Source organism: Pyrus communis, chromosome 3 (assembly GCF_963583255.1).
Source record: "Pyrus communis chromosome 3, drPyrComm1.1, whole genome shotgun sequence".
NCBI classification, from domain to species: Eukaryota; Viridiplantae; Streptophyta; class Magnoliopsida; order Rosales; family Rosaceae; genus Pyrus; species Pyrus communis.
In genome coordinates this window covers 16,536,306-16,563,245 of record NC_084805.1, presented here as the reverse complement: position 1 = coordinate 16,563,245, position 26,940 = coordinate 16,536,306, and the positions used below count along the sequence as shown (strand labels likewise).

General features: G+C 39.5%; 1 pseudogene; it reads right to left on the bottom strand.

The window, feature by feature from the left end:
* LOC137728300 (uncharacterized) overlaps window positions 1-15,550 on the bottom strand; it is a 68,511-nt pseudogene extending 52,961 nt beyond the window's left edge.
* Between the last annotated feature and the right edge of the window lie 11,390 nt (window positions 15,551-26,940).

Here is a 26,940-nt window from a genome sequence, read left to right as displayed (position 1 = left end):
AAAAACTAACAGAAAAATTGACGGAGGTATGACATTGTCGCAAATTCGTAAGATGCGGTATGACATTGTCAATTTTAAAAGATAAGGTATGAAACTGCCGTGATCCCAATAATTGAAATAGTTTTTTGTACTTTACCCTATTATTTTTTATTTACAAAATTTTCCTATAACTTCTATTTTTCATATATATTTTTTAAAATTTTATCTTTTTCCTATAACTTTTATTTTACAAAATTTGTTTCATATTTTTTTTTAAAATTCCATTGTTTCCTATAACTTCTATTTCACAAAATTCGTTTCATTTTATTTTAAATTATATTTTTTTTCCTATAACTTTTATTTCATAAAATTTGTTTCAGATTTTTTTTTAAATTATATTTTTTTTCCTATAACTTCTATTTCACAAAATTTGTTTCATATTTTTTTCCTATAACTTCCTAAGCCATTATACAATATTAAATTAAATTAAGTAATATGAAAAAACATTAAACAATTTGAATTTACGTTGTAGTTTTTAAATAATAAATTATGTTTGGCCCCTTGGTCCTCGGTTGGAGACGGTTTTTTGTGACAAGTCTCAAACGAGCCATATGGTCCTTTGGCCCTCGGTTGGAGACAGAGGCAAATGTGGCTCTGTACTGGTTATTAAAATATTAATATCTTAAAAGACCAGAGGACTAAAGCAAGTTCTCTGATCAGCCATCGATTGAAAATGACATTAACGTTATTCAAATCGTTCGTTGGATATCAGTCATGGACCATGGTGAATTGGTGATAGTGGTGGATTTTGGTGGTGGGTGGGATGATAAGCCAAGCCTGGACCCCAGTCATCACCTTCCACGACAAAACTTCTTTATTTAACATTGACATTCGTACATGGCTCTGCACCTCTTTGGTGGTGGTAGACGGATGCCCTTTTGCTTTCGATTTCCTTTTTTCACCATCACAATTGGAAAGCTGCACTTGTTTTGTCTACGTGCAGAAAAAGTAGATGGTGGAAAAAGGCACAGGGTGGCGTTTTCTTCCTTCTCCCAACCCACAAACCTTTATTTCTTCTAGCCACATCTGCCTTTTTAGAATGAAAACAAAATACTCCAGCCACTATCCCTCTTCTCTTTCCTTTCCCCACCTTCCAGACAAGATAATTTCTTTATTAAAGGTTAAGTTAAAACGATGCGGTGGAAGCAGAGGAAGAAAGAAACGATGAAAGACGCGTGGCCGGGAAGGGCAAAATTGACGTTTACCTGTAGAAAATATGAAACAGTCGTTATACAAAGAAGAAACCCAAGGGTATGTCCGTCCTTTCACTATTAATGAACAATGTTTTTTTAAATTTATGTTTTAATATATATAAATATAATTTGGTAACATAACCAAGAAACTGTGAAAATCAAATACAATTATTATACTCAAATATTGCTTGTATGGTCACTAACATGAATTATATCTATGAACATGTCTAATTTCCTTCTCCTCCAATATTGCTTATATCAAAAAACAAAAATCATTTCGACCAAAAAACAAAAACAGCTTGGAAGACCAGCAGTCATGGCCCATGACCCAGCCAACTCATATCCTCACACTGACAGCCTCCCCCTGATCTCTCTCTTTCTTCACTTTACTCTTCCTTTATTGGGTCGATGACTCCTGAAAACATGTCTATTGAATGGAGAGGACCTTGCTTTTCAAAATCAGACTCGACCAAAACCGATTTGGAGGTGGCCGTTCTCTATTTCAAGCTATTGCGCTCGTTGATTTAAAAATTCAAATGCATTAGATTGGTTTTATCTTCAATTGAAGACTTACTTACACCTAGTATTACCACCATGAAATCCTAGACTAATAATGCATTAGTAAGTATGTCACTTAGATGTTACAGTCACGACATGACGTGACGTGCTGGTGTGGGTTGTTGGAAAATTACTTTTAGTATTATTGTTATTTTAACAGGGTTTTCTTGTGGGCCAAGGATTAGGTTTTTTTGCCTGTTAAGTTTATGATTACTTGTTCGTTAGAGATTAGGGTTTGAATTCGTTTTCTCTATAAATAGGTTGCCTTGTAACTCGTTGAATAACAAGTCAATCAAGATGTAGTCCCTTTAATGTATATAGCCTTCTTGGCAGTTATGTAGTTTCGATTAATAAAGTTTTATATTTCAATTCTTCATCGTGTACATTTTCAACTTAGTTTAGTCCTTGTAGAAATTAAATTGCATTTGCTGATGAAATATGAAATCAGTGGACGCAGCATCAAAGTTAAATTTGTACATAAAGCGCGTAAGGCCATGAAGGGGTGCCTATTGGCTACTGTGTGTTTGCCGCTACCATGCACTAGTGACTGGTGAGTTGTGTCTCTTGTGAGTAGCTATATTAATAAAAGGTGTGAACTGATGATGCCATTGCCATGTGATGATGTGCCCTTCATCTGTCTTTTTCAATGTGTCTGAACGCTTTAAATTTTTGGGGAAGAGATCATTTCCCTCTCTTCCATCAAAACCACTAAATTAAGTAATCCGTTGTATCAAATTTCAAAAATCCAAATCAATCCAAATCACTTAATTTATGGTTTTAGAGGTGAGGACTCCCGCCTTGGTATTACCAGCCATCTTCATACTGCTTGAATACTTCCCAGAGATCTTGGAGCCAATGGAACATTTGAAGGCTTTAAATTTAAATGGAACAGAGGTTAAAGAGCTACACTCATCAATCGAGTTTCTCCTTGCTCTAACAAGCATTCAACTACATGTTTGCAAAAGGCTATCAAGTATCCCAAAGAGCATTTGTTAGTTGAAATCTCTAAAGGAACTCAATCTCTCTGGGTGCTCTAACCTTGAATACTTCCCAGAGATCTTGGAGCCAATGGAACATTTGAAGGCTTTAAATCTAAATGGAACAGAGCTTAAAGAGCTACACTCATCAATCGAGTTTCTCCCTGCTCTAACAAGCATTCAACTACATGTTTGCAAAAGGCTATCAAGTATCCCAAAGGGCATTGTAAGTTGAAATCTCTAAAGGAACTCAATCTCTCTGGGTGCTCTAACCTTGAATACTTCCCAGAGATCTTGGAGGCAATGGAACATTTGAAGTCTTTTAATTTATGTGGAATAGAGGTTAAAGAGCTACACTCATCAATCGAGTTTCTCCCTGCTCTAACAAGCATTCAACTACAATTTTGCACAAGGCTTTCAAGTATCCCAGAGAGCATCTATAAGTTGAAATCTCTTGGCACACTTAATCTCGAAGGTTGCTCTGCATTTTAGGAATTCCCTCAAATCTTGGAGCCAATGGAACATCTGAACTTTCTTAGTTTGAAAAAGACAGCGGTCAAAGAGCTCCCTTCGTCTATTGGAAATCTAATTGGGCTTGAAACATTAGATCTTGATATGTGCAGGAACCTTAATGTTGTCCCAAGAAGTATCTACAGTTTAACCAACCTTAAAACTCTCAGATTTTGTTGTTGTCACGAAATCAAAGAATTTCCGTCTGGCTCTACTCATTTGCTATCTTTGAAAGTTCTACACCTCCATGGCACCCGCATATCAGAAATCCCTGATGGTCTCGTTGGCTCAACCTCATTGCAAGATTTGGATCTAAGTAGAAGCACGATCAGGAGCATACCTGCAAGCATCAAACAAGCTTCTCAGTTGCATAGACTAAGCTTAATTGGGTGCAAGCGGCTTCAATCATTACCAGAGCTCCCAGTGCTATGTAATCTTGAAGCTCAAGGCTTCAGGTCGCTAAAGACAGTGCCAAGTTCATGGACAGCACTCACACAAGGTTGGGATAAATACACATATTTTGGGAAACGTAATTTTTATAATTGCGGAAATTTGGATCATAATGCAAGGAGCAACATAATGGATGAAGCACAGCTTAGAATTATGCGAGAGGCAACTAATTCATCAAAGAAAGATTATGGGAACCCTTGGTTTGGCATTATATGTCCGGGAAAAGAAATTCCGAAGTGGTTCAGCTTCAGATATCAAAGTGAGGGATCTTCAGTCCATATCAAGCTTCCTCCAGATTATTTTCGAACAGGTTTATTGGGTTTCCTTCTCTCTGCTGTTGTTTCTTGTGTTTCCAACTGCAATAATGACTTTGAAATAACAGCTAGGTGCAATGTCAAATCCCTGGGTGAAAGCCATGGACTGTTCACTTCTGGATTCATTGTCCAACGATTCCGTTGGATGCGTCCCTGGGAGAAAGACAACCTACATGATCACGTGCACGTGTGGGGTAGGCCCTTTATAATTGAAGAGGGAGCAGAAAAATGCTCCCCTGATGTTTACAAACTTGCAAATGAGGTCACTGTTCAATTCTCTGTGTCTCGACATCATTCCTGGAGTCCTGATTCCGGTCTGAAGGTGGAAAATTGTGGTATATGGCCGTTGTATGCGGAAGATGTTGAGAAAGTCAAACCTGATCGCGTCTTCACATCGGAGGAACCAAAAATACAAGAAGAAACAAGAGAAGATGAAACTTGGGAAGCCAGTGGATCAAGTTATAAGAATAAAGCAAATGAAAGTGATGATGATTCAGAAGCCAGTGAATAAAGTTATAATCCGTTTGAGTTAAATGAAAGTGATGAGTCAGAAGCCGAAGGATCCTTTTGGCTGAATGGGTCTTTTGGCCTGAGTGCCATATCATTGTGAATTTGTCTATTCCCCTTGGATATGTAGGCTTTGTTGCCTAAGCCCAGTACGGGTTTGGGATTGCTTTAACTTTTTGTAAAAACAGCTATGAAAAAATCTCCAGTGTAAAATGTTTGGTAAATGCAAAAATAAGTTCTTCTTTTCAAAGTTCCAGCCATAATAATCAGAAAGGAAGAAGTCAAAACCTGCTTTTTCTCCACCTCACCTGTTCGAGATCTTCGACCTGCTTAATCCGTCCACCAAATTAAGTTCATCTGCATGCCCAGTTCCATAATCAAGTAAATAAAATTAAGAAACACAATTAAACCCACAAAATCAACTCAATTAACTCTGAAAGTACCTAATAAAATAGCTCAAAAATCAGAAAATCCACCGAACCACGAAGGGCAAACAAGTCCCCAGCTCGAAGGGGTCCGCGACAAAGGTGAGACCCTGCTTCAAGTGTGCTGAGAAAGCACTGACTCCGATATCGGTGACCTTCAAGTTGCCGTCCTCATCGAGGTGGAGGTTCTTAAGCTTCAGTTCTTAGTGGTAGACCTCGCGGCTGTGTCACGTAGTTGAATTTGACGTCGTGAAAGTGGAAGTGACGAGTCACGTAGTTGACATTGAACATTCGACAAAAGAATAAAAACTCAAATAGCTCCATAGCTCAACTGCAATGAGCAAAAGATATGAACGACCTAGTTGGACTAAAAACGCCAAATCTTGTGTTCTCGTTTGAACTGAACAACAAAATCAGCAAACACAAAATTTATTTGAGATGGAAATGGAAATTACAACAAAATAAGTCCTTAAGTTTAATAATACGATCATCAATTTGTAACAAACAAAAAAACTATGGGGGTCTTCGCTTCAATAGGACTAGGAAAATTCCAAAATTAAGGAGGAAATATATGTTGCGCAACAAGATAAAGGAAAAAATAATGAAGAAATGGCAACTTGCATACACAAAAAGGGATGAAATACAAAAGATACATTACAGGCTTAGTGATTTCAAAGCGTAAAACACAAGGCCCGTCCCACCACGCCACAATAGAAAGGCTTTGAACAGCGATTGAATAGCAGACACAAAATGAAGCACACCTAACTGGCTAAAATGCACTCCAATGATCAGAGTCTTTTCTCAGAGTCTCCATTGACGTCCGGAAAGGCCCTGAAGACCCAAATGGGTCCGAGTCTCGTCACGGAGTTTGACTGTTGAATAATGTCCTCAATGGAGAAGACCCAAATGCGTCCAAGTCTCCTTTTGGAGTTTGATTGTCGAATGATGTCCTGAATGCCCAAAAAAATTTGATTCTTTTCTTGGGGTTTGACTGTCCAGCGACATCCAAAATGACCCTGAAGATCCAAAGGGGTCCGAGTCTCTTCTTGGAGTTTGACCGTCCAGTGATGGCCTAAATGGCACTGAAGAGCCAAAAGGGTCTGGGATGTCATCAAATGTTGGAAATCATTGACCCTGATCAAAATCTCTACTGTTGCGCATATAATCAAATCTGCCAAGAGTTTCTGATTGAGGGAAGTATCCAGTATCTTGGGTGCTTCTAAACGAATCAAACCTGGAGAAGGTGTCGAATGAAGGTTCTGAACTATCCTTGTACCTTGGTGGTGAATATCCTGAATTGAAGGCAGACATTGGTGTGCTGGGAACAGAATCGTCGAAAGTAAAAGGGCGGCTCTTCTGGGAAAAGCTACCTCCTTGTGATGACCCATTCCTGATAGGGTTGAGGCTGAACTCCCCAGGGCCAGAAAAGTAGTGATCCTTATTACTCTCCTGATCCATATCCTACATCACACATGATTAAGAGCAGTTACCGCACAATCCAGCATGCCAGTAATAACAACAAATATAAAACTGCAAAAAACCGAAAGCTTGAAAGTGCTACATAACCAACAAGCTATATTAGAAAAGAAAGTGGATTCACTGGAACCTAGAATCCATGCCTACTTAAAAGGTGCAAAATAATGGAAACTTTCCATTGGCTACAAAATGTTCCGTGTGCAATGCAGCACCCTCTGTTGTCAATGTAAACATAAACAGTCTTGATTAACCTAGACCTAATGCCCAAACCAAAGTCCCCTTCAACGTGCAATTAATTGCACTAAGAGCAATTCCACATACCCTTCTTTTTATATCTACAGTGACCCAAGACTGAAATCAGGAAACTCGGTTTTGTCATATTTGGTTTGAAAGACCCATACGACTACAAACTGATTTACATGATGAAAACATCAGAACTGGAAACTTGGTGAAGATAGAAACTATTATTGATAAAATTCACATAACCTTCTCTAATAACTAAACACAGCAAGCATTAGGGCACTTGAGGCTACTATTGAAACAAAGGATACATGATCACAGCCACAAACAAATAGGTGGCATTAACAGCAATCATGAAGCACTACTCGGTCAGTATAAACACAAGGCCAAAGAATTTAGTTCTATAAAATAATAAAGAACACTGAATGTACAATATCGGCTTACCTTGGTGATACTAACTGGATTGAAACCCCACACCAAGTCAACGTCATCATTAGTGTCAAATGTCCCCCATGCTGGTTCATCGAAACCCTTGTCACTTGAAAACACAGACCCAGCACCCCCATGATCAGCACTGCACATCAAAGTTCAGAATTTCAACAATTTTTGCAGGTATCATGGTGATCTTAAATATGTAGTTAGAAAACTACAGATCTAAAACTATACCTTTGAGATTCCTTATCACGGGGCGAGGCCTCTGTGCCTGTTGTCCTTCCATAGTTGGAATCTGAAAATTCTCTACATGGGCTTCCAACAGTACTGCTGGCAAATGGACTGTTCATAGCACTTTTTGCAGACTCCTCTTCATTTTTATCATATGCTGCTCCATTTTCAGCAACCTTGTCATCCGCACTCTGAGGCTTTTCTGACTTGACATCAACTTTAGGTGAAGAAGCAGTTGGACTCTCAACTGGAGGCGCTTCTTCTTTTTGAACTGATGATGATTTCTGTTTTGGAGGCGCTAAGACATTTGACACATCAAGAGTGAGCTCCTTGACAAAAGTGAATCCTAAAAAGTAAACTTCTGAATCAGTCACATCGAATAGTTAAAACTCCTGAACAGATTGGGAAACCACCACCAGACGACAAAGGAACTACAAACAGCAGGCAATATGCTCCACTTACCACAAGGTGAAAAGGAAAAAAGAATTTAAGTGCTACCAGAAATTTATCATCTCAGAGCCAATATTGGATCTATAAAACTCATTTTTGGCATGTACCTTCGTCTTCAAACTTATCCCAATCCTCATCCTAGTCAGCAGCTCCTTCTTGGATGCCAAGTTGCCAGCCTATATAAAAACAAAATAAAATTTCAGATTACAAAATGCATTGTAGCACAAATACCACAGCAGTGAACAATAACGAAAAATAAAATGACGCACTCAAGAAACGCTACACAGAATTCAAATGATAAAATCAAACAAAGCAGAGTGATCAGGAAAAGATTACAATGGTGAAAACAAGGGTTTCTTTGTAGGATTTTGATGATTTAACAACAGAATGACTTTCAGCTTCTAAAAAGGCAACACTATTAATAAATTGACTACCCAAAGCCAAAGTCCATAAAAAAATAAAAAAATGTAAAATCCATCAGATAGTTTGATAAAGAATAAGCTCATGGAAGTACTCGTATCATTATTTATACAAGATTCCTAGATTCCCAAGAATTTAGAAAGGAATGAGATCAACTTACCAAAGGGAAGCTCAGTTAATATTGCAGGCTTTCCGCGCAATCCATACTTCTTGCAGCGTTCATTGAGAGTTTTCACAAGCCCATGAAGATCCAATTGGATGTGATCAACGCAATCCTGAAAATTTCAGTTGGAAATGATCTTAGACAGGTTGAGCAAAAGTATGTTTTAAACAACAAGGTTGTGCAAAAGGTACCGGTGCCATCAGCATCACCTTCTTGCTCTATCTTGACAATTGCCTTGTATAGCTCCATTTTCTTCTCCTGCATATAAATCACATAAGACAATCAGTCCAGTGATAATAAAAAGAATACACCACTAGGGGTATGACCATTCAACTGATTCTATTTTCCCACCCTACTTTCTCTCTGTCATCTGCTATCAATCCCACCAGGCCTAAAAAACTACTATAAAGTTTTTTTTTTTTTTTTCCTTTGTTTCTCCAGAATGTAATACTTAAAGTTAAAATATAAAAAATAAAAGCACGCCATCTCACAAGTACAGGTAATTGTGACTCAGATGAACAAAACGAACAGCAAACAGTTGACACTTTGATCTTCGAATGAGCAAAAGCAAACACACACATGGGCCACTAATTGACCACAATTTCTATGTGGTGAAAGGTACCTGTAAATCATGAAATGTGGCTTCTTCAACAGTCAACTTGGAAGCTACATCTCCAGCTTGTTTGTATTTGTCTTCATATTTCTTAGCTAGGGACTTAGCCTAGATTTATGTAGTACTCATTAAGCCAAGACTGTTGCTAAAGATTAATGAAAATATGTGCTTAGGCTCAAGTATCCTACAACATACCTCACGTCTATCAGCAGATGCCCCTTATGTGATCTCATTAAGGCGATTGTCACAACTGCTCTTGTACAAGACCTTATACCAAAAAGGAAAATAGATCAGAGCAAATATAACAAGGTAGAAGCATACATCACAGTTTCAACACGGCACCCTATATGTGTGAGATCTAAAATAAAGCACTAGAATTCACAATGATGCGAATTAGAATTCAAAAGCTGAAAGTTAAAAACAATCATTTCTTATATTAGTAAGTAGATGTAAAATTGCTACAATTTTTAGTCCAATGCCTTTTAAAATATTCTGAGCCTACAATAACATAATGAAGCCACCTTGAAATACAGCATAAGCTGTGACCTTTCTCCCACATTTAAAGCTATAGTACAATGATAAAACAGATGATCTACACTTTCTCCCAGTAGTACATGTCAATTCAAGAACGAATATTGATTTAGACCACAAACATCCACATGTTCAAAAAATAAAACATCTTACACCACTGCAAAAGTCAAATAGTAAGAAGTCTGCAGGTTATTTAAAAGCAACAAATGATTAGGACGTCCAAAAATCTATCACTCGTAGAACAATTATATTCAAATGCAAACAGTTAAACTACAGTAGAATGTTCAATATGCCCAACCAACAGCATAAAATGCACTCCAATGATCAGAGTCTTTTCTCGGAGTTTCCATTGACGTCTGGAAAGGCCTTGAAGACCCAAATGGGTCCGAGTCTCGTCAAGGAGTTTGACCGTTGAATGATGCCCTAAATGGAAAAGACCCAAATGCGTCCGAGTCTCCTCTTGGAGTTTAACTGTCGAATGATGTCCTAAATGGAGCTGCTGAAGCCTCAAAAAAATCTGATTCTCTTCTTAGGGTTTGACTGTCGAGTGACTTCCAAAATGACCCTGAAGATCCAAAGGGATCCAAGTCTCTTCTTGGAGTTTGACTGTCTAGTGATGGCCTAAATGGTGCTGAAGAGCCAAAAGTGTCTGGGATGTCATCAAATGTTGGAAATCCATGACCCTGATCAAAATCTCTACTGCTGCGCATAGAATCAAATCTTCCAAGCGTTTCTGGTTGAGGGAAGTATCCAGTATCTTGGGTGTTTCTAATCGAATCAAACCTGGAGAAGGTGTAGAATGAAGGTTATGAACTATCCTTGTACCTTGGTGGTGAATATCCTGAATTGAAGGCAAACATTGGTGTGCTGGGAACAGAATCATCGAAAGCAAAGGGGCGGCTCTTCTGGGAAAACCTACCTCCTTGTGATGGCCCAGTCCTGATAGGGTTGAGACCTAAACTCCACAGGGCCAGAAAAATAGTGATCCTTATTACTCTCCCGATCCATATCATACATCACACATGATTAAGAGCAGTTATCGGACAGTCCAGCATGCCAGTAATAACAACAAATATAAAACCGCAAAAACAGAAAGCTTGAAAGTGCTACGCAACCAAGCTATTAGAAAAGAAAGTGGATTCAGTGGAACCTAGAATCCATGCATACTTAAAAGGTGCAAGATAATGGAAACGTTCCATCGGGTACCGTTTGGTACGTGGGACAGGACATAACAGAGTGGGACAAGGCGTTTCGTCCCACGTTTGGTGCACTTAAAACGGGTGGAACGAGCTGTTCCACGGGACGAGTTTTGGGTGAATTTTCGTTCCACCTCACCCCCCTAGAACGACTCGTTCCACATCCGTGGAACACAAAATTATAACCTCTCCGTCTCCTTCTTCTTCCTCCTTGTTTCCATCCGAGGGCATCTTTGCTCCCGCTCCATTCCGTTCCGTCCTGTCCCATCCCGTCCCGTCCCGTCTGCATACCAAACGATACCTCGGCTACAAAATGTTCCATGTGCAATACAGCACCATCTGTTGTCAATGTAAACATAAAAATGGTCTTGATTAACCAAAGACCTAACGCGAAAACCAGAGTCCCCTTCAATGTGTAATTAATTGCACCAAGAAAAATTCCATATCCCCTTCTTTTTATACCTACCGTGAACCAAGACTAAAATCAGGAAGCTCGGTTTCGTCATATTTGGTCGAAAGACTCGTACTACTAACTGATTTACATGATGAAACCATCAGAACTGGAAACTTGGTGAAGATAGTAACTATTATTGTTAAAATTCTTTAGATCCTTCTCTAATAACTAAACGCAGCAAGCATTAGGACACTTGAGGCTACTCTTGAAACAAAGGATACATGATCACCGCCACAAACAACTTGGTGGTATTAACAGCAATCATGGAGCAAGATCCGGTTAGCATAAAGACAAGGTCAAAGAATTGAGTTCCATAAAATAATAAAGAATATTGAATGTTCAATATCAGCTTACCTTGGAGGTACTAACTGCATTGAAACCCCACACCAAGTCAACGTCATCATTAGTGTCAAATGTCCCCCATGCTGGTTCATCAAAACCCTTGTTGCCAGAAAACAGACCCAGCACCCCGGTGATCATCACTGCACATGAAAGTTTAGAATTTCAACAATTTTTGCAGGTATCAGGGTGATCTTAAATATGTAGAAAACTGCAGATCTAAATTATACCTTTGAGATTCGATATCACGGGGTGAGGCACCTGTGCCAGTTGTCCTTCCATAGTTAGAATCTGAAAATTCTCTAGATGGGCTTCCAACATTACTGCTGGCAAATGGACTGTTGGGAGCACATTTTGCTGACTCCTCTTCATTTTTATCTTATGCTGCTCCATTTTCAACAACCTTGTTATTTGCACTAAGGCTTCTCTGACTTAACATCAACTTTAGGAGAAGAAGCAGTTGGACTCTCAACTGGGGAGCTTTCCTTTCTGAACTGATGATGATTTCTGTTTTGGAGGCGCCAAGACATTTGACACATCAAAAGTGAGCTCTTGACAAAAGCGAATCCAACTTCTGAATCAGCCACATCAAATAGTTAAAACTCCTGAACATAGTGGGAATCCACCACCAGACGACAAAGGAACTATAAGCAGCAGGCAATATGGTCCATTTACCTCAAGGTGAAAAGGAAAAAAGAATTTAAGTGCTACTAGAAATTTATTATCTCAAAGACAATACTGGATCTATAAAAACTCATTTTTGGCATCATTCGTCTTCAAACTTATCCCAATCCACATCCCAGTCAGCGGCTCCTTCTTGGATGCCAGGTTACCAGCCTCCATAAAATTTTAGATTACAAAATGCAATATAGCACAAATACCACAGCAGTGAACAATAACAAAAAATAAAATGATGCACTCAAGGAACGCTAAATAGAATTCGAATAAAATGCAATGTAGCACAAATACCACAGCAGTGAACAATAACGAAAAATAAAATGATGCACTCAAGAAACGCTACATAGAATTCGAATAAAATGCAATGTAGCTCAGCTAAGTTGTAGGCTTTCCGAGTAATCCGTACTTCTTGCAGCGCTCATTGAGAGTTTTCACAAGCCCATCAAGATCCAAATGGATGCGATCAACAGGATCCTGAAAATTTCAGTTGGGATTATCTTACACAAGTTGAGCAAAGGACCTTCAACTAAACTATGAAAACTAAACTACAAGAACAATACAATTTCTTCCTACATACAGGACCTTCAACATAAACTAGAATATCCAAAAACAGCATCTTTCCAATCAAAGAATATGGCCAAGAAATATAGTTTTGAGAAAATACGGAGCCAAAGTGGAGAACAAAATCCAACTTTATTCCATAACTACGGAGCCAAAGTTTTGAGAAAACACGGAGCCAAAGTGGTGAACAAAAATGCATTGCTGGCATACTGCACCATCAGAAAAGCCATTAAATCACCACAAAACTACTTATGTACCCTGCTGAATTACCCAACTTACATTTCCTTCCCTAAACAATCTCAGCCACATTTAATTCTACAGGACAATGATAAAACAGATGATCTGCACTTTCTCCCAGTAGTACTTGTGGATTCAAGAATCAATACCAATTCAGACCACAAAAATCCAAAATTTAAAAAAAAATTAAATAAATAAATAAATAAAATCTTACAACACTGTAAAATCAAATAGTAAGAAGTGCAGATTATTTAAAAGCAACAAATGATTAGGACGTCCAAAAATCTATCACTCGTAGAACAATTATATTCAAACGTAAAAATGTAAAACTACTGTAGAATGTTCAATATGCACAAAAAGGTCAGAAACGAACATGAGATACTCATAAGTTCCTGCCTTTGACTCGGAAATATTCAATTTTCTCCCTAGCATCCAAAATTTCTTTCCCTAGTTCTTCTACCTGCAAGGAACAAACAGAATCACATCAAAAAAAGAGGATCACGTCAAAAAGTTGAACCGTTGAAGAAAGAGAAGCTGAACAATTATAATGAATGCTATATCAAAAAGAAAGTGTGATGAATGCCATGCGTTAAAAACATGTAAAACGCCAATCATTAAAATTGCTAATATTAAAGAACTGATCGTGAACTTTAAAAAAAAAGGTGTAATGAATGTCATGCATTCTATCAATCTAGACTGCACATTCAGACATGACTCAATTTTATAGTATTTATGGATGTTTGTATGTCAATTGTCCAGCAAAAAATTACTCCCAATTACAAATGTTTATATCTACAAAATATCGATGGCATAAAGTAAGTTTTTACATCAAATTACCAACACATCAAGCAAAAAAGGAACATCCAGCAGCAAAGCATCTCCCAATATGCTTGATCTAGCCTTTTATGTTCAGGAATTCAAGCTAAATGCCACCAACTAAACATTGTGAGTCGGCCAGTGCCACCACCCTGAAGAGGAAAATTAAACAACTTTAACTCCGGGATAGGGATAATACAACTTTTGCAAAGATGCACCAGTTTAGTTACAAGCTAACATAGAAGAGAAACAAACAAAAGAAAAGAGCTTCAATAAACCACATGGCACCTGTAACTATAAAACACAAGCCAAAAGATGAATTCAAAAAAAATTGTCCTACCTCTTGGTAGTCCCCATTTCAGAAATAGGTTGCGGGCTTGTTCACCAGTGATTTTCCCATCTCTGTCTGTGTCAACTTTCACAAAGATATTGGTGTAATTATGAACATCATTTCAAGTCATCCTAGGCCATGTCATATGGGACTAACTAGAAGCAGAGTTCCCAGCTCCTAGTGAAACTCCAGAAGGGCTAGTCTGAGCTGAGACTTGTTGGTTTGGGTTTTCAAATGACTGGGCCTGCGGAAGCTGACCACCAACCTGTGTCTTGGGCTAGTTGAAGACTGGCTCCCAGCAGATACTGGCACAATGGCTGATGAGCCTGGTACACTGCTAGGGGGAAAATTTTTCTTTGGTTGAAATGGAGTTGCAGAAAAACATCATCTCCAAGAGATGAGTCAAGAGCAAAGCCATTCCCAGATATATTTAATGGTTTGGAATCCTTAGCTGGTGGTGATGGTCTGATTCCAAAACCTACCTGTGGTCTAGGTGGTAGGGAAGTTGTTGGTCCTGATGTTGCGAGGCCAAGTACATCTTGCATTGCAGAGGGAGTGATCCCCTTATTTACAACTTGCGAGGGAACCCCGGTCGTTGCTCCATCGACCCAATCGTTTGAAATGTTCAAGTTTTGTGGATGAAGCTCAACCACTGAACCTGCCCTGGGAAAGCATTGTGAAGCAACACCCTGGTGGGTTGGGTATCCAAACTTATGTTACAAAACATAATGAGAAAATTCTTTCATTTAATCAGTGTTTAATATCTTATGCCTTCAGTTATCATCTTCTACGGAAATTCCTTCAGCAAACAAATATACAGCTTCAAAAACCTACTTGTCAATATGATCATGACCCAAACAAATATCCCTCATATGCTACAATCCTAACTATTCCATAGTCGTCTTATGCTGTAGGTTTTCACTACTACATTATTGTAATGCCATGTATCACCATTCTGAAGTCTTCTTCCCACCCAAGATCGACCGGATAACATAGCTCTCTTAACCCTCACTAATTGTAGTAGAAATCCTTCATCTACTTATTTTATACCATTTGTTTCCATCAAACTATTAAGTTTCAACTAAATGAACATGAATTCCACATTTATAATAACACGAAATAAAAAGCTCAACTCGGATCAGAAAATTACGACATCCCGAGCTCACATTAACCACTTCACCAACAATTAGACTTAAAATTTAAATCAATCTGATTTCGCACACATTTCTACCAGCATCAAATCCCAATCAACCACTATATTTGCACAAATATAATCATACACATACAATTATACACATATATTCAAGAATATACATATATACAGATAGAGAGTACCTGCGCAAGGACCTGTCTGGGGAAAACGGAGCCCTGGAAGAGAGCGACGGTTTCATTGCTACTAATCCGGCCATCGTCGGAATACACATCGAATAAAATTTGGGCGTGAAAAGTTAATTTAAAAACTAGTATTGGGTTTAATAGGTGTTGCCCTAAAAATTAGAATGTTAATCGGCTAAGTAAATGAACTAATTATGTTTATATTGTGAATGAGGTTGTTACAACTCGTGATTAAGCTCAGCTGGGCGAGTATAATAGATATGGCGTGTTACTAGCTTTTGCACTTGAGTGACTTCGGCCGAGCAAAGAACGAGTCTTGTAATTGGATTCTAAAACTTGCAGACAACGTTGCTTAGTTCATTGCAAAATTCAAGATCTAATACACTAGGTTCGGCCACTACAACGCAAGTATAGGTGTGCCGAATTGGTATCAAGCTGTAAGGGCATAAGTACTCAAACAAGATGAGCGTTGTTTTTATGGTGAACGTGGTTTTTGAGAGTAACCGATTATACAACACTTCACTTTGCCAGAAGCTAAAGAAGTGACTTTTTCAGGCGAAAGAGGTCCTTTTGTGGGCTGAAAGCCCATTGGGTTGAGGAATCATTATTGAGCTGAGAATTATGGCTTTCAACTTTGGTTAGCCCATTCTTGATACGAGCATATTTATGCGACTTAGTATGCTTGTTTTCGTGCATTTACATTGTTAGTTCTTAGTTATTTTAGCTCTTTAAACTACTTTTGTGTGTTTTCAGGTTTTAAGGGCCTAATATGCTTTAAGGTGCATTTTGGAGCGTTTTGGAGCAAGTTGGGCCTATGTTGGTTTGGACATGCTTGGAGCTAAACGAGAGGATGAATTCGAAGTGCATTTGAGCCAAGAAGTGAATGGTGATGTGAAGATTGGAAATTCAAGACGGATGAAGAAATGAAAGTGAAGAACAAAGAATTTGGAATTGGAGATCAAAGTTTCTTAAGTTGGAAGTTTCCATTCTTGGAAATTTCCATTTTCGAAACTTTCTATTCTCGGCTTTGGGGTCTTAGATGGGCCATTCCTTTTCCCCTAACCCTTGCTGTGGCACCTAGGGTCCATTGACTTGATTTCCTTGCCTTGCAAGGTATTTTAGGAAGCCCATTCACTCACCCTAGCCCTTGCCGCACCTTAGGCCTTGTTCCACTTAAAAACCCAATTGTTTTAACCTAATTTCTGATGGATTTGGGTTTTTAAAGGCCCTAATCTGATTGCCCTAGGGTTTTGGATGCCTATATTTACATAATTTAACCCCCTTGGCCGGAGGACAGACCAGAGAGAACTCATTCTACATTCCAGAAAATAAAAACAGCACTGCAGAAAACCCTTAGCCCTTGCCGCAGCCTTCCTCCCTCCTTGCCGAGCCTTCCACCTTCTTCCAACCCTCAAACACTCATCCATACTCACCCTACTACCCTTGCCGTGCTTCTACACCTTCCCCATTCCATTCTACATCATCAGAACAGCCCAGAAACTACACCTACACAACCTGCCGCAAGCAAGGGAAAGGGGACAGATTCTGTGCAATTGTTTGGCTCTTCAATGGGAGTTGTTGGAACGTTCTAGGTGTTTTCTACTTTGTTATTCTATGTCTAAATTTGTTTGTATCTGTTTTATTGCAAATATGAGGAACTAAACCCTTTTTGGCTAGGGGTGATTTCAATACCATGATTATTTATGTGATATGAATTGATGAATTCCGGTTATGAACTCTTGATTCGTGAATGCAATTGGCTTAACTATTTGATGATTAACTTATTTGTGTTTGTTGATTGAGAGTCGACACTTAATTAGCATGCATGAATATGTGGCTAAAGTTTAAGAAGGTTTCACATAATCGTTACTAACTTATACTTGAAAGTAGTGAAGGTCGCTTGTCACGATCGCGTTAAGTTTAATTCTTAGCATGAGTAACATGATGTCATAGTTGCAAATGCTTTGTCAATGCTTATGGTTTTCATTATTCTTAATGATCTTCGATTGTATCTCTATTATGATGACATGTAGGGAACTTTTGAGAATGTTTTGGGTTGTCGAATGATGCCATCCAATCCAATAATATAAGGAAAATCTGAGGGTTAACTAGTGATGTCACGGTTAATTTGGGGCATTGTCGTTCATAATTCAATGAAGGAATAACTGGAAATTGATTCATATGCATAAATATCATGTGTGGAGAAAGAACCTCTAGCTAATTCACCAACCATCTTGTTTCACAACACTTGTTTACAATCTGTCCATTTTTGCATTTTGTTTGTTTATTTCAACTTCGTCAAAAACTAAAACCCTTTTTTTATTTCCTTGTTCCCAAGTGTCTTAAATCTGTTTTAATTTAGTTTTTATGTTTTGAAGTCAATTTAGAAGGTTTTAGCAAGCCCTCCTAATCCCCGGTCTAGAACGATCCCTCACTTATCCATTCTACTACAATTGTCAAACGAGGGTTTAATTTGAGTGTCAAGTAATTCTAACATCAAATTTTGGCGCCGTTGCCGGGGATTAGCAACTTTGCTAATCCCTTGTCTTTATTTTTATTTTTATTTTTTTGTTTTTCGTGCGTTCTTATTTCAGATTCTTAGTTTGTTTGTTTTCTTGTTTTTCAGGTACTGTGTATGACTCGTAGCTCTCGGCCTATTATAGATAACATCTCCGACTTTGACGGTGATTTTGAACGCACTTTGAGGAGAACAAGGAGTCAACAAGAGCCACCACAACCTCCACCACAACCTGGGCTTGAAGAAGATGAAGTAGGTGTAGAAGAAGAGCCCACGGATCAGATTTTTGAAGAAGAACAAGCCATGGCAGCAGATAATAGAACCATCAAGGAGCTTTCGGCCTCGGGTTTGGATAATGCATTGCCTCTTTGTATCCAATACCCCACGGCTGCAGAGGGGAAGACTGAGGTGTTTGAACTCAAATCCAGTTTGTTACACCATATTCCGAAGTTTCATGGCTTGTCTATGGAAGACCCCAACAAACACTTGAAGGAGTTCGAGGTGGTTTATTCGAGCATGACCCCCGTCACTGTGGATGGGAGTATATTGAAGATGAAGGCCTTTCCATTTTCACTTATGGACAAGGCCAAAGATTGGCTCTACGAACTAGCCCCGGGAACTGTGACTTCGTGGGAGAGTATGAAGCGTGCTTTCTTGGAGAAATTCTTCCCTACTTCGAGAGTGATTCTCCTACGGAAGAAAATTAGTGGTATTCAACAGAATCATGGTGAGACATTCCCGGCTTATTATGAGCGCTTTAAGGGCCTTGTAGCTTCATGTCCTCAACATCAAATGAAGGAGGAACTTCTCCTTCAATATTTCTATGAGGGCCTCCTTCCTATCGAACGTCAAATGCTTGATGCATCAGCGGGAGGAGCATTGGTGGACAAAACACCAAGGGATGCCAAGATTCTCATAGCCAACCGAGCGCTCAACGCTCAACAATATGAAGGAGTGGGCCAAAGGGAAGCCCCACGGCAACAAAGTGTAAATGAGGTGAGTGCTATTTCTGAAATTCAATCACAACTTGCTAATCTTACTTCTCTTGTTTCTCAGGTTGTGATTGGTCCAAAAGCACAAGAACACCAAGTTTGTGGCGTGTGCTCAATTCAAGGGCATCCATCCGACAAGTGCCCTCAACTAATCGAGAATGGTGGGTGGGAATCTGCCAATGCAATTGGTTTCCAAGGACAAAATCAAAACAACCCATACTCGAACACTTACAATGCCGGATGGAGGGACCATCCAAACTTCAAATGGAGGGAGCCACAATAAGCTGCCCAACAAGGAGGATTTAGGCCAAACCCCCCTGGTTTTTATTCCAAGCCGTATGCACCCCAACAACCTTCGGCATCATCTCATTCAGGTACGTCCTTGGAAAGTGATCAAGCTATGCAATTACTAACCTCTATTTCGCAGGGGTTGCAAAATCAAAACAACCGGATAGCAAATAACGAGAAGGAGATGATGGATATGAAGAAACAAATAGGGCAGATTTCTGAGTTCCTTGGACAGATTAGAGAGCAAGGAAAGCTTCCTAACTCAACCACAGTCAATCCAAATGGAGGATTCGAATCCGCCAAGGCCATCACCCTAAGGGGTGGAAAAGAAGTTGGGACCGAGCCAAACAATCCCAAATCTGCCCAGAAAGTAGATGAAGAGACGACACAACCTGAGGAAGTGTCTAGCTCACCCACGGCAAGGGTGAAAAACCCAATGCCGCAGGCCCTCAATCACCCTAACTCGGCCAAATCAGGTAATTTAAGTTCAAATTCATGTACTTCACGTCCTAATCTACCCAATGTACCTTTTCCTCGCAGGTTCATGCAAGAAAAAAAGGAAGAAAGCGAGAAGGACATTCTTGAAACGTTCCGGAAGGTGCAAGTGAACATACCGCTTCTCGATGCAATCAAACAGGTTCCAAAGTATGCTAAATTCCTCAAGGACCTATGCAATACAAAGAGAAGAAGGGCAAACAAAGAGGTAGTGAAGGTAAGCGAGAATGTGTCCGCTGTTTTGCAACGTAAACTGCCTACCAAGTGCAAAGACCCAGGTAGTTTCACGATTCCTTGTGTGATTGGACATAATCGTTTTGAACATGCCATGCTTGATTTAGGTGCATCCATAAATGTCATGCCTTATTCTATTTATGCATCTATGAATTTGGGTGAATTAAAACAAGATGGTGTAATTATACAATTGGCCGATCGTTCTAACGCGTATCCAAAAGGAGTTTTGGAAGATGTGCTTGTGCAGGTGAACCATTTAATTTTTCCGGCTGATTTCTACGTCCTAGACATGGAGGATTCAGCCCATTCTACATCTTTGCCGATTCTCCTTGGTAGGCCATTCATGAAGACGGCCCGAACGAAGATTGATGTATACAAAGGCACCTTGACAATGGAATTCGATGGGGAAGTGATTGATTTTAATATTTCTGAAACTATGAGATATCCCGTTGATGACCATTCTTGTTTTTCCATTGATGTTATCGATTCTTTGGCGCAGGTATACCTTGAAGAATTGAACGAGGACGCCCTGGAAACAACCATCACTAAGGCCATAGAGCGCAAAAATGAAGGATTTGGGCCAATGCAAGGCCACGGCAAGGAGGAGGAATTCTTTGCCATGGGTTCTAGTGAAGAAATAATTGAGGTTGTGGCAGCCCTTGAGTCATTGCCACAACAATATGGTAAGGTTCCACTCTCACTTTCAAATTCAGTTTCCACTAAGATGCTACCTTCTGTTATTCAGGCACCATCGCTTGAACTTAAGCCGTTGCCGGACCATTTGAAGTATGTGTTTTTGGGAGAAGGCGAAACATTGCCCGTCATCATTTCATCAAGTCTCACGGCAATGGAGGAGGAGAAGCTTGTGAGGGTGCTGCGAGAACACAAAACGGCCATAGGGTGGACTTTGGCCGACATTAAAGGAATAAGCCCTACCACATGCATGCACCGTATACTTCTTGAGGAGGGGACTAAGCCATCCCGAGAGGCTCAACGCCGTCTCAACCCTCCGATGATGGAAGTGGTGAAGAAGGAAATAATCAAGGTTTTGGATTGCGGAGTGATCTACCCTATCTCCGATAGCCGTTGGGTCTCTCCAGTTCAAGTCCCAAGAAGTCCGGAGTAACTGTTATCAAGAATGATGAGAATGAGCTCGTGCCTACACGCATTCAGACTGGATGGCGAGTATGTATCGATTACCGGAAGCTAAATGCCATGACTAGGAAAGATCACTTTCCTTTGCCATTCATCGACCAGATGCTCGAAAGGTTAGCCGGTCATGCTTTTTACTGTTTTCTTGATGGATACTCTGGATATAACCATATTGTGATAGCCCCGGATGATCAAGAGAAGACCACATTCACATGTCCCTTTGGAACATTTGCTTATCGTCGCATGCCATTTGGCTTATGCAACGCACCGGCCACTTTCCAAAGGTGTATGGTAAGTATATTTTCCGATTTTGTTGAAAAGATCATTGAGGTTTTCATGGATGATTTCAGTGTATTTGGGAGTTCATTTGATAATTGCTTGGATAATCTGACCTTAATTTTGAAACGATGTGTTGAAACTAACCTTGTCTTGAATTGGGAGAAATGTCACTTTATGGTGAAACAAGGTATAGTTTTAGGACATATTGTTTCAGAAAAAGGAATTGAAGTAGATAAATCGAAAATAGACCTTGTACGTCACTTACCCTCTCCTACTTCGGTTAGAGAGGTACGTTCGTTTCTTGGCCATGCAGGGTTCTATAGGCGTTTTATCAAGGACTTCTCCAAGATGTCCAACCCTCTTTGCCGATTGCTTCAAAAAGATGTGCCATTCAAGTTTGATGAAGAGTGTAATTCGGCATTTAACCAACTCAAGGAGAAGCTAGTCTCGGCCCCCATTATTGTACCTCCAGATTGGAGCCTTCCGTTCGAGCTCATGTGCGATGCATCCGACTATGCATTAGGAGCTGTTCTAGGACAAAGAAGAGACAAGCGGCCGCATGTCATATACTATGCCTCTCGGACTCTCAATGATGCCCAATTGAACTACTCCACGACGGAAAAAGAACTTCTAGCTGTGGTTTTTGCTTTAGATAAATTCCGTTCATATTTAATTGGTACTAAAGTAATCGTTTATTCTGATCATGCAGCTTTGAGGTACTTGCTCACGAAAAAGGAAGCAAAGCCGAGGCTTTTCCGTTGGATTCTTCTTCTTCAAGAATTTGATATTGAAATCCGGGATAAGAAAGGAAGCGAGAATGTAGTGGCTGACCATTTAAGCCGAATGATCCACGAGGAGCATGAACATGCCGTACCTATCCTTGAAACTTTTCCCGATGAGCAGCTGCTATCCATTGAGGTAAGTGAACCATGGTATGCAGATTTAGTGAATTACTTGGTGGCTAAACAATTTCCAAATGAACTAAACAAGCACCAACGTGATAAGCTTAAAAATGATGCACGTTTCTATGTTTGGGATGACCCTTATTTGTGGAAGTATTGCTCATATCAAATTGTACGTAGATGTGTGCATGATTCTGAATTTCACTCAATTCTAAGCTTTTGTCACACATATGCATGTGGTGGTCATTTTGGCACACAACGCACTACCCTCAAGGTTCTAGAGTGTGGTTTTTATTGGCCGACTATATTTAGGGATGCTAGAACCTTTTGTATGTCTTGTGATCGTTGCCAACGAATGGGTAACATAGGTACCAAGGACCAAATGCCGCAAACCCCTGTCTTTAATGTTGAAATTTTTGATGTTTGGGGCATTGATTTCATGGGCCCTTTCCCTCCATCTTATGGTTTCACTTATATCTTGCTAGTCGTTGATTATGTTTCTAAATGGGTGGAAGCAAAAGCCACCCGTACTAACGATTCTAAGGTGGTTGCAGATTTCGTGAAAACTAACATTTTTGCTAGGTTTGGTATGCCGAGAGTAATCATAAGTGATGGAGGGTCTCACTTTTGCAATCGGACCATTGAGGCGTTGCTAAGAAAGTACCATGTCAACCATAAGGTCTCCACACCTTACCATCCTCAAACAAATGGCCAAGCCGAGGTGTCTAACCGAGAAATCAAACAAATTTTGGAGAAGACCGTTGGACCAACAAGGAGGGATTGGAGCTTACGTTTAGATGATGCACTGTGGGCATATCGTACGGCGTACAAAACACCCATTGGGATGTCACCTTTTCGGCTCGTCTATGGTAAGCCATGTCATTTGCCCGTAGAGTTAGAGCACAAGGCACATTGGGCCGTGAAGACTTTCAACATGGACATAGATGCAGCGGGAGTTCATAGGAAGCTCCAATTGAATGAACTTGAGGAGATTCGGAATGAAGCCTATGAGAATGCCCGGATGTACAAAGCCAAGACCAAAGCATTCCATGATAAAATGATTCGAACCAAGACCTTCACAGTTGGGCAGAAAGTGTTACTTTTCAACTCTCGCCTACGTTTGTTTCCTGGTAAGTTGCGTTCTAAATGGATTGGCCCGTTTGTTGTTACTAACGTTTTACCTTATGGTGCAGTCCACATAAAAAGCTTAAGGAATGGCGTAGAATTCAAGGTGAATGGGCAGCGGTTGAAGCCATATTACGAGCATGGTGTGGGGCAAGTGGTGGAAGACATTCCTTTCCATTCCGTGGGCTCAAATGAAGATTGAAGAGAGTACCCGTCCGGCTGCAAGACGTAAAAGCAAGCGCTTCGTGGGAGGCAACCCATGCATCCGAATAGAGAAGAACTTGGAAACCCCTTTAAGAGACTTATTTTTATTCCTTTCCTTTTCTTTACTGCCTTTACTTTGCCTTCTTTATCGTATTTGTTTAATTGCTTGCTCTTTTGTGACTTTATGCTTAAAACATTGAGGACAATGTTTGATTTAAGTGTGGGGGGGGGGGGGGTAAACAATTTGTTTTTGCATGAATTTCGTGGGATTTATTCACCTATCACTTAGAATGTTGTTTCTTGCTGTTTTAAGCGTTTTTAGAGTGTTTTAGTGTGTTTTATAGTGTCTTGGCATAAAACTCCGAAAATTTGATAAAAATTTGATAAAAATTTGAAAAAATTCTTTTGAAAAACCCAAAAAGATGTGTTTTTAGAGTCATTTGAGTCATTTTGGTGTTTGTTTGTGTCTTAGGGTACCTTCCAACACAATGATGAGGATTCGGTCTTTAATTGCATGACTGTTAAGGAATGTTACAAACATGGATGAAAGTTTGATATACTCTTTGGTTTATGCTTGGTTGTAGTTATAATTCATGAATCCACATGTAATTACAAAGGATAAAATCAGTTTTTGTAACATGCTTGAAGGAAGGAACTCAAACTAACGCTACAACCCTGAGAGACTTGAACCTAAAACGTTCTTTGGAGTGTATGAATCTGTGCATTATTGTTTTCTAAAGTCGTTGCATGATCTCATCATTCCTTGCCCGGTTGCTACTTAGAAGGCGTTTCATCATTTAGTTCCAAATGCTAGAACTCATATTCATTTCATTCAAAGCATGATATTGATTGCATAACACATATACAAGATGAAGTTTGTAGCAAACCAACAGCCAAATAGCCATCCCCCGTGCAATTGTGTGTAAGTTTAAACCCCATTGAGCCTTGTTAGCCTATGTTCTTTGTTAACCCATATCAACCTGACCTAGCCTAGTATAGGACCGTCCATACCCTTGTTCTTGAAGCATGGTAAGCATGACATAGCATGAATGCTTTCTTGGCAGCAAAACAAGTGTGGGGGAATTTGTTAGTGTGTGTGTGTGTGCCAAGAAACAAGGGGCACAGGTTGGGAAAAGAAAAGATAGAAATTTGTGAGAAAAAGAAAAAGAAGAAAAAAAAAAAAGTTGTGAAAAGAAAGAAAAAGAGGTTCAAAATAAGTGAGAATGAACTCACAAGAGTTGTTTGTTGAAGGAAGGGTCCAAAACGTTCAATTTGGCCCTAAAAGTGTGGTGTAATTCATTCCCCAATGTGTTTGAGTCAATCTTTGCCATGAAAGTGATTCTAGTGTCTTATTTCTTCACTTTGCTTACTATTGCCTAAAGAACGTTTGTTTTCCATATCCTTTCTTTGTTAGCCAATCACCCTAGCCCCGATATAACCCTTTGACTTCTATCTTGGGTGTTATGTATTTCAATTTGTGGAGGTTGGGATTGGTATGAGCATATGGTATCATTGGTTCTCACATCTAAGTAGTGGCATTCCATTCATGAGATCATATTCATATACACTTCAAATTCCAGAAAAGTGCCTTCGTTGTTATAAACATATGTGAGTGTTCGTTTTCATGTTTACATCAATCTTCTCACATATACCTAGTATAGGGTGTGTAGTTAGAGAATCTGAGTGAAAATAAGAGTGAAACTTGCAAGGAATTGAGTAAATTCTCTAAGGCATGTTACTATCTTCGAATCATGTTTTAATTGATTGCATGTGAGCTAAGGAATGGTGACTTTGATTAAGTATATGCACGAGTGTAGGAATGACTAAAGTTTATGATTGTAGTGATCTTTAATATGTCATGTTGCATTAAGAATCTCTGAGGTAATGTTGGAGGGTCTAGATTGTGTTTTTGAGTTATTTTGTTTTGTTTTGCTCGAGGACTAGCAAAAGCTAAGTGTGGGGGAATTTGATACGAGCATATTTATGCGACTTAGTATGCTTGTTTTCGTGCATTTACATTGTTAGTTCTTAGTTATTTTAGCTCTTTAAACTACTTTTGTGTGTTTTCAGGTTTTAAGGGCCTAATATGCTTTAAGGTGCATTTTGGAGCGTTTTGGAGCAAGTTGGGCCTATGTTGGTTTGGACATGCTTGGAGCTAAACGAGAGGATGAATTCGAAGTGCATTTGAGCCAAGAAGTGAATGGTGATGTGAAGATTGGAAATTCAAGACGGATGAAGAAATGAAAGTGAAGAACAAAGAATTTGGAATTGGAGATCAAAGTTTCTTAAGTTGGAAGTTTCCATTCTTGGAAATTTCCATTTTCGAAACTTTCTATTCTCGGCTTTGGGGTCTTAGATGGGCCATTCCTTTTCCCCTAACCCTTGCTGTGGCACCTAGGGTCCATTGACTTGATTTCCTTGCCTTGCAAGGTATTTTAGGAAGCCCATTCACTCACCCTAGCCCTTGCCGCACCTTAGGCCTTGTTCCACTTAAAAACCCAATTGTTTTAACCTAATTTCTGATGGATTTGGGTTTTTAAAGGCCCTAATCTGATTGCCCTAGGGTTTTGGATGCCTATATTTACATAATTTAACCCCCTTGGCCGGAGGACAGACCAGAGAGAACTCATTCTACATTCCAGAAAATAAAAACAGCACTGCAGAAAACCCTTAGCCCTTGCCGCAGCCTTCCTCCCTCCTTGCCGAGCCTTCCACCTTCTTCCAACCCTCAAACACTCATCCATACTCACCCTACTACCCTTGCCGTGCTTCTACACCTTCCCCATTCCATTCTACATCATCAGAACAGCCCAGAAACTACACCTACACAACCTGCCGCAAGCAAGGGAAAGGGGACAGATTCTGTGCAATTGTTTGGCTCTTCAATGGGAGTTGTTGGAACGTTCTAGGTGTTTTCTACTTTGTTATTCTATGTCTAAATTTGTTTGTATCTGTTTTATTGCAAATATGAGGAACTAAACCCTTTTTGGCTAGGGGTGATTTCAATACCATGATTATTTATGTGATATGAATTGATGAATTCCGGTTATGAACTCTTGATTCGTGAATGCAATTGGCTTAACTATTTGATGATTAACTTATTTGTGTTTGTTGATTGAGAGTCGACACTTAATTAGCATGCATGAATATGTGGCTAAAGTTTAAGAAGGTTTCACATAATCGTTACTAACTTATACTTGAAAGTAGTGAAGGTCGCTTGTCACGATCGCGTTAAGTTTAATTCTTAGCATGAGTAACATGATGTCATAGTTGCA